The sequence below is a fragment of the Microtus ochrogaster genome, chromosome 22, assembly GCF_000317375.1.
Source record: "Microtus ochrogaster isolate Prairie Vole_2 chromosome 22, MicOch1.0, whole genome shotgun sequence".
NCBI lineage: Eukaryota > Metazoa > Chordata > Mammalia > Rodentia > Cricetidae > Microtus > Microtus ochrogaster.
The window spans coordinates 18669073-18678368 of NC_022023.1; the positions used below are offsets into that span (position 1 = coordinate 18669073).

At 40.1% G+C, this 9296-nt stretch overlaps 1 protein-coding gene across 4 annotated transcripts in view; it reads left to right on the forward strand.

The window, feature by feature from the left end:
* The window catches only part of Sv2b (synaptic vesicle glycoprotein 2B), a 153242-nt gene that overhangs the window by 57169 nt on the left and 86777 nt on the right, over positions 1–9296 (forward strand). The window lies entirely within an intron of this gene.

Genomic DNA, 9296 nt, shown 5'->3' on the forward strand with positions numbered 1-9296 from the left:
CACGTAGCAAGACCATGTCTGAAAAAACAAACAGTCAAACCCCAACCTGTAAAAAAAAATCAAAACAAGAGAAACCAACAAATATTCTTCCCAAACAACAGCAAAATGAAAATAAAGGAGCTGAGGTAAAGCACTTGCAAGCATGAGAACATGAGATTAGATTCCTCAAAGTCGCACTAAACAGGGTACCTCTACAGGCTGTGGGGGCAGCGCATGCCTTTAATCCCAGCACTCGGGAGGCAGAGGCAGTTGGATCTCTAAATTCAGGGCCAGTCTGGTCTATAGAGAAAAATCTCAGGACAGCCAAGCGTACACAATGAGACCCTGACTCAAAAAACAAAAGAGAAACAAACAAAAAGAACACCTCTTATCTCAAAGATGGCCAGATGAATAGTAGAGACAGGCCAGCTAGCTTGGCCCATGTTCCAGGCTAATGAGAGACCATATCTCAAACAGAAGGAGGAAGGACCCCAGGGATCTACATCTGCGGTTGTCCTCCGGACTCCTCTCAGTGTGGTGCATGCCCGCCACTCCCACAAAGAGACTCAAAGATCAAAAGGAAAGGAAAGTAGTGCCGCAAAGCTCCAGAAAGTTCCTGATGCTTCTGCGCTCCCATCTCTAGCATTCTCTACCTTCTCCTTCCACATCCGCTCAATACAAACTTTGCTTTGGAAGCAATTACATTACGTTTTTCTCCCTTATTGCGAAAAGCCCAGCTATCCAATATCATATTTTCCTAACATTTCAGCATCTTTTTCTATTGTCTCTTTAGAAATCCACGAATCCTGAGTCACGTTGCCTGGTTCATCCAGACTCCTCGGTTGATTTTTCTGCACATCCTTAGGCAGGTCATTTAATTTGTCAATGCTTTACTTTTCCATAGGAAGCTAATATAGAGACAAAGAGAGAGATACACATTTACACTACAGTAAATGGCAACACTAATGGCGCCCATCTCGACGGATGGGAGAAAGCTGTAAGATGCTTGGCAGGATGCCTGGTACCTAGCAACCTCAGTTAAAGTTAGTTCCAGTGCCTTGCCTGAGCATCATGAATGAAAGCCAGGTGTGACAGCTGAGGAGGGGTGCCAGTTACTTATTGAGGACCAGTTTATCTTTGGTTAATGCTTCCTAAGCTGTGCCCTTTTCCTTATAACGTTCCCAAGGCAGCCTGCATGGCCTTCTGGTTGCCACCGTGGTTCCTCTCTGCTCCTCGACTGTCTCTCTGTTTTCAGTTGTTTGCTTCTTTAGCGCCCATCGGTGACTGCTTCCTTTGTGATCTTGAGAAAGGCTACCCGTGGCTCATCGGTTCTATCAAAGTGTGTTTCCTTTTACCATGGGCACCCCACTTACCTGCACAGCCTTCACCACCGCATTCAGAATTTGAGCATGTACGTGGCAGTCAGAGGATGACCTTCAGGTGTTGGGTTGCTCCTTCTCCCAGGTGCATCCACGGGATCAAAGTCAGGTCATCAGGCTTAGCAACAAGTGCCTTTACCATCTTGAAAGTCTTGTATTTTTTTAATTTTTAAGAGGAGGTAATTATACCTACTTCAGGGTTACTAATCACTTTGTAGAAATGTGAGATTGCTCTAGATGTTTCCTAAAATTTAAAAAATAAAAGAACACTTACATCTTTTGTTGGTGACAAAGGTATGACATGCCAACAAAATACACAAGAGAAACTTATTTTTAGGGTTTGTTTGTCTTTTAAAAGTAAAGCTTATTTTCGCACTGTAAAAAAAAAAAATGCTTGTTTGAATCTGCTGAGTTCTTAGAACCAATGCCATGCCTGGCTTGAGTCACGCACAAGTCATAGTTTCTATAAAATACCGACAGGCATTAACATTTTATAAACACTCATTCCTGTGTGCATGAATATTGCATTTCAGAAAACTATTTGCATCACATTTGTGGCATATTGTAGGAGGTGAATAATTTATTTGGTGTGACTGCTTGAGGAAATATTTCTCTATTTTCGTGAGTGGATGCTTTTTCTCATTACTCAATAGATTTATTGCATGGGTAAAATGAATTCTACAAAGCTCTTAAAGGTTTCTCAGTATGAGATGAATGTCGGAGTCTCAAAGTCAATCAATAATTTTCTACTTGACAACAGAGTTGGAGAACATTCCTTGCTCACTGCGACTGTGGGCAGCAGACTTGAGGTCATTGTCCCTCTATCCTCAGCTGCTGCTACAGCTCTCGAGCTTGGTGGCTTTGGGTTTCTTATCAGGAAGGCATCTGAGCTGAAGATATAATCCAATAGTTATCTGCTTACTTTCATGGCTCCAGGAAATGAACTCACGGCTTCCTGTGTGCTTAGTAAACACTCTGCCACTGAGTTGGATGCCCAGCCCCATGATGACTTTTGACTTCTTTGAGTGACCCAGGAGTGCTATAGCTGGTATACGGTAGACCTACTTTTGTTTTTCTTCAGGAGTGCCCACACTAAGCTCCATGATGGCTGCACTATTTACATCCCCACCAGCAGCGTCTAAGGGTTCACTTTGCACCACATCCTCCCGTCATTTGCTGTTGTTTGTTTCCTCAACAATCACCATGATGACTGGGGTGAGGTAGAATCTCAGTGTAGTTTTGATTTGCATTTCCCCAGTGAGTGATAACGTTGGACGTTTTTCTCATGTTTATTGGCCATTTATACTTTATCCTTGGAGAATTGCCTGTTCATTAACCCATTCATTGGTTAGGTTGTTTGGTTTCTTAGTATTTGGTGTTTTGGCTTTTTATGTTGTCACGTGTGTAGTTATCAGATTTTCCCCCCTCTCTCTTCAGTTTTTTTCCATGTTCTAGAGAAGCGTTGTAAACTCAGCCAACAGCAGATTTAATCAACCGGGGATGGAAAATATCTTTCAAAATTCCAAACAGTAAAACGTAATGTTAATGTTTTACGTTCTGTACACTGCTGGCTCTGTTCAAGTGCCCTGGTCTGTAGCACATGCTGAGGCAGCCCAGCCTTTTTCTAACTCCTGCTACTTAAACGTTGCTTTTTTTGTGCCTCTTTTAAGTGCTATAGTGTGAGGGCTATGGTGGTTACACCTATACAGAGTAATAAATAAAACTGGGGATCATTTCTTCCTAAATAACAGTGTGGCAACTATGCACATTGCGTTTGTATATGTTGGTGTTGTACGTAATCTATACACGATTCAAAGTATAGAGAGATGTGTGTAAGTTGTATGCAAATAGTATGCAATCTTTTGCAGGCAACTTGAGTACCTGTGGATTTTGATATCCAAGATTATAATTGGGAACCAGTTTCCCATAGATGAGTGGATGACTCTCTCTCTCTCTCTGTGTATGTATTTCAAATACTTCTGACTTTATAAGGTCAACTTGCTCTGAATTAACTTACTAACACAATCTAGTTCTAAGAAATTTTCTCCTTTAGAATATTTTGATAACTATACATGATGATGGTAACTCTTTCCATATGTGTAGATCTGTTATAAAAGTTTTTTAGAGTTTTAGAATTTCCTCTTGAAAGATTTTATATCATCCCTTAAAACAATTCTTTAATATTTAAGGAACTAATTATTATAGTATTTTTACTTGATTTCATAACCATTTTCTTGTTAGTTTTTGATAATAATGATAGATGGTGTTTCCCTTGGATCACTGCATCAATATGAATGGCCCCCAATCCTGTTGCTCTCCAGTGATAATTATTATGTGTTTTCATCCCCCCTTTCTTTTTTTATTCTTGCTTAACTGCTCTGGCAAGGCTAGTACTATGTTGTACAATTGTGGTAACAGTGCACATTCTTCTTTCTTTATTTCCCCAAGATCTTTTATTTTCTCATGGGCTTTGTCGTTTCCTGTATAATTTTGGTAATTATTATTTATCCATCATCATAAAAATGCTTACTTGGGGTGCTTTTAGTATCTTCACATCTCCATTTTGTTTCTTCCTTTTTTTCTCAAAGATAAAATATTTCTTAATTTTCAGGCACATGGTACTGATTTATAGTTTCTGTTTCATGTCCCAAACCATCGTCCCTAGATGCTTTCCTGCAGGCCTGGTGCATGTCATTCGTAAATGTCCCTTATGCATAAGCAAACATTTTTAGCTCTGCTGCAATGTGACTTTTTCTACTTTATATATTTCTGGAAGGAATTATTAAAATCTTCACTTCCTAGGATTTGTTCATTTGCTTTCCTCCGTGAATCCATGAGTGATTATTTATATCTGTTGTGCTATGTGGAGTTTCACATTCATGACAATTACAGTTTTGTAGGGTAGGGTTTCTTCTGCAGTAAATACTAAACCTCGTTGCTCTTATGTCGATTTGGCCTCAGACTAAGATTATAAGCAACTGATGACAGCTGAAGAGGGAGAATTGACTTTCCAGGGAATGATCCACTTAATTGATTACCCAGTGCAGGATGATCAATTCTGAAGATCTATACACACACAAAAAGAGTGGAATCAGCATGTTGTAATTGTATATTTGTTTTTTACACACACACACACACACACACACACACACACACACACACACACACGACAATGGTAACGGGGGGTGGTGGTGAAGAAACTACCAATCTGAGAGTAGGGGGATGGCACAACAAGGGCAAGAAGGAGGAACATAAAAGGAGGAAAGTTATGTAATTATATTTTAATTAGAAATGTATTAAAATAATAATACAATATGAAAAATCAAAAAATGTTGTAATAGTTACTTTGGATTTTTTGTTCCAACTTTTATATATTTATTTTGAAAGGGCACAGACTCTTTGACCAAACTTTGTTCACATTCCTCTTAACTTTCTTTTTATCTAAGTCTTGACCTTGACCTGTTGAATCCAGTTCCAGCAAAGAATCTCGAGGAGTCACGTTAGAGAGCCCTCCCACCCTTGATGTAGTGTTATTCCCTATGTTATGCACAAATCCTTGGCCCCCTTTAAGAGGAACCACATTAATCCAGTTTTAGTAACTTTCTGGCCTTTGTTATTTAATCACGTTCTTGTGTCCACTGTCTCTGCTTATTTTGCTACTTGGTTGACCTTGCTATGCTTGGATTCGAGCTCCACTGTGTGTCAGAATGTCCTTCCTGTACTGCAGTAGTTCAAGAGCAGACTACCTTGCCATTTTAAACAGATACCTGCTGTCAAGTTTCTTTTCTATGTAACCTTTATGTGTATTTTAATTAAAAGAAATTCTAAGCATCAGGTTGTTGATTTTTCCCAAGATACAATTTGACAATATTTTAATTGCTAGTTGAAATTTTTATAGGAGTTTCAGTTATTATGATACTTCTTATTGTTGTACCTCATTTAAGATTTTTGTATCTCTTCTGTGAATCCTTTTCTCATTATTTTTGGAGAATTTTGCATATGCATGCAATATGTTTTCATCATATTCCCCTCCCACTCCCCTTTGTCCATCTGCATCCCCGTCTTGAGTTCATGCTCTTTTTATAGATAGAGGTGGGACCCAGTGTGCTCGTCCATCATCCATCCTTGAATGTTGACTGTGGTCATGTAGTGAGAACCATATTCTCAGAAGTATTCCAAGGAGCAGTGGGGTTCACTCATTATTTCCTGTAAAGCAGCATTGACTTTGTTTTGTCTTGACCTTTTCCAAATTGGTTATAAAAAGAAATCCAAGAACAAAATCAGAGCTGGGGGGTGGGGCACTCTGAAAGATGGATACGATGGAGCTGATGGGGATTTCCTTTGCAGGGCATAATCAAGAGGCACTGGGCACTGGGCACTGTTAAATATTTGAGGCCTCTGAAGGCTTCAGATCTGTGACGAGAGCACAAGGACATTTGCCAAGGCAGAATGAAAGTGGCTTTCATCATCATCTCAAAGGTGTCTTACATCTTCACTCTATAAAGCTCTCAGCTTTTATATCTGCCCCTTTGTATTACTATAGTACTAATTCTTAAGAGAAATGCATGCAAAGTGGCCACAAAAGAGATGAATGGGGAAGACATGAACGCTGTGAATATATTTATCGTCTTGGGAACTCCGTCCAGAAAAACATCTCAGAATTATTCTCTGCATACTCCAGCATGTGTAGGCATATGAAACCTCATTTCTTTTTTACCATGACTTTCCCCCTCCTTTTTACAGTATAATAATGGGATCTGAAAACACAAACTTATAGTTGCTAGCTGACAGTCAATGGTGAAGAATCAACAGAGATTTTCTTTAGTAGGAACCTAGCTAATGGCCACTACCTGACAGCTGAACATTTCAACAGACTGTATCAGCTGGAATAAGCAAAGGGAAACTTTGCAGGTGTCTTGTACTAGCAACCTAGAGGGGAGGAGGCTGTGTCTTACTTCGGGTTTTTATTGCTGTGAAGAGATTTCATGAGCACAGCAACTCTTATAAAATGAAACATTTCCTTGGGGTGGCTCATTTACAGTTTTAGAGATTTAGTTCTTTATCATCATGAAGGGAGCATGGTGGTGTGCAGGCAGATGTGGTGCTGGAGCTGAGAGTGCTACATCTTGCAGGCAACAGGAAGTTGACTGACACACTGAGGGAAGCTTGAGCAAAAGAGTCCTCAAAGCCTGCTCTTCCCGCCCCCCCCCCCACAATGACACACTTTTGCCAACAAGGCCACAGCCTCTAATAGTGCCACTTCCTTTGGGGGGCCACTTTCTTTCAAACCACCACAGACTGTGTTTCAATTAAACAGAAATGACAGGAAAGGCGAAAAAGGAAGAAGATACTTAGTTGTGACAGAGGTGATTGACAGAACAGTAGACATGGCATAGGAATGCATAGCATCTCCCCAGGCTCTGCCTTTTAAGGCATGACTTTGCCAGCCTGCTCTATCTCTGAGCTGCTTCAATTCTACTTGCACTTCTAGTAAAGTTGGGGAAATGTCTTGGGCAGTTTGTTTTCCCCTTGTGAATAAAGCTATTGTAAATATTCTTATTCCTATATAAACATGTACTTCAGTTTTCCTAGGCTGAAGACCCAGCAATTTTTCCCCAGAGTCATAGCTATTTCTAGGTTAATTAGTTTGACTGTCTTTGGAAGTTTCTAGAACATTCCAGAACAAATTTTTGGTGGTTTCAGATGAAGGCCCCCTGCCTCTGAAGAACCTATTAGGCAATGGAGGGTTCCATCATCCAGGAAGCCCAGTGGGGATATACATCCATATGAGATATAGAATGAAGTAGAGAAATTCTCTATTCTGGCCAGGTGGTGGTGGCGCATGCCTTTAATCCCAGCACTTGGGAGGCAGAGGCAGGTGAGTCTCTGTGAGTTCAAGGCCAGCCTGGTCTACAGAACTAGTTCCAGGGCAGGCTCCAAAGCTACAGAAAAAAACCCTGTCTCGAAAAACCAAAAAAACCCTTTATTCTAGAAAGTCTGGAAAGTCACTGAATGAATGAAGGCAGCAGCTTTGTCTTTAGGTCCTGATACTGTTACTCTTTGCTGTAGGAGGTACTGGTTGAGCCCTTTTGTATGGGTAGATCATGAAAGATTGTTCATTTTCCCTAGTTGAATTTGGCCATGGTCATGTGACCAGTTTTGACTGATGTAATGACATGTGTCCATGAAATTGTGTCCTTAAGAGTAAGCTCATGGTGTTCCAGGTCCTGTTACCCTCTGCCACTATGACCGTGATGATTAAGTTCAAGGCTGCTTCTGCTATGTTCTTTAGCTCTCAGAATGAAGACTGTATGGAACATGCTATAGAAGACTCCCAGTCAACTTGTATTATTCTCTCTTTTAAGTCATTGATATTTGGGGGATATTGGCTAACACCACATAGCTTTGTATGTTGTTAGTTATAAAAGTTTTTATTCTGTATCCTTGAGCACATCATGTAAATTTGTTGACTTACAACTTCCAAATGTTTAAAATGAGGGAAAAGACATCTATTTGAGTTGATGCAACCTGACAGGATTGTGAAGACTGAAATAATCAGTAGATTGTTAAACAAACTTTGAAGATGTGATGATCTCTAAAAATATGAGATTTGGTTTCTGTTGTTGCAGTGTGGTCTAGCCTAATATTCATGTGAAGACAGGCTATGGGATTAAGTAACTAGGCCACTTAGTAGCTGTATGGCTTTGAATAAGCTACTCAAGTCCTCTGAATCCCCTCAGTTCTAACCTGTGCTTGGCAATGGTACGCATGATACAGGGTGGGGTGCAGGTTAAGTGGCTCGAGCTAAAACACAGTGACTCATCAATTCCTCAATATTGTGATAATAATAATTTGTTACAGATCTGCTAAAACTGTATTATTTCCAAGAATCAATCAGTGGACACAGAGATCATCAAACTTGTTGTCTTACTCTTGCTATAAGTCCTTGAGTTGGGGAAGGATTTTATTTGATGTAGTTGCAAAACATTTGTTCATTTTACTTTGTGCAGAGCAAAGTATGGTGTAGAATAATAATTCTACAGATATATGTATGATATTAATATATATATATTAGAAATAAATATAATTATAATAATAAAAAAGGCCTCACACTAAAAATTGCACAATAGAGTGAGAGATGGGCTTCTCTAAGTATCATCAAAATATGATGTCATGAGAGCTCTTGTACAGAGTTACTCAAATATATGACAAGAACACAGATGGAAGAGTGATATAAAATGTTCACGCTGGTGCTAGTCAAAGTCTTGGAGAGAAGATGACATTTAACTTTCTTATTTTTAAGAGATGGGTTGGACACCATTGGAAATGTGTGGAAGGATGGCGCTGACTGGGAGATCAGTGTGGATTTGGCTACAAATGAGATGGGATGCCTGACGGAGCCAGGATGGAAGGTCCTTGAGCTGTGTGGTAGAGAACCTGGCCTTGTGTCCTCAGCAAGGTGGGATGGTGTGCTTGGTTAGACAAACACCAATGATAAGGAGGCAGAAAACCCAGCAACATTATAAACAATCCCTATTAATATATCAAACACAGATCTCATTTACCGGGCAGGATACTCGTTTCTTCATAGTTTGTTGGGTGGAAATTGTATCAAAATGAGAAATATGCCAGTTAGCCTTATTAATGAGTTGATGTGTCACTCTGGTGAGTCTAAAGGAGTACCCTGTGGTGCCAGCCCAGCAGGAGCTCAGGAAGATGGTGATAAGAATGCTGGTTACTTTTTATGGGATGCCAGTAGTGTGGCAAGCCCTGTGACACCCACCTCCCAAATAGTCCTGCTACAGGGCAAATGTGCAGAGTCCTAAGGATTTTTTTTATTTTTTTATTTTTTTTAAATTTATTTATTTATTGAGGATTTCTGCCTCCTCCCCACCACCGCCTCCCATTTCCCTCCCCCTCCCCCGATCAAGTCCCTCT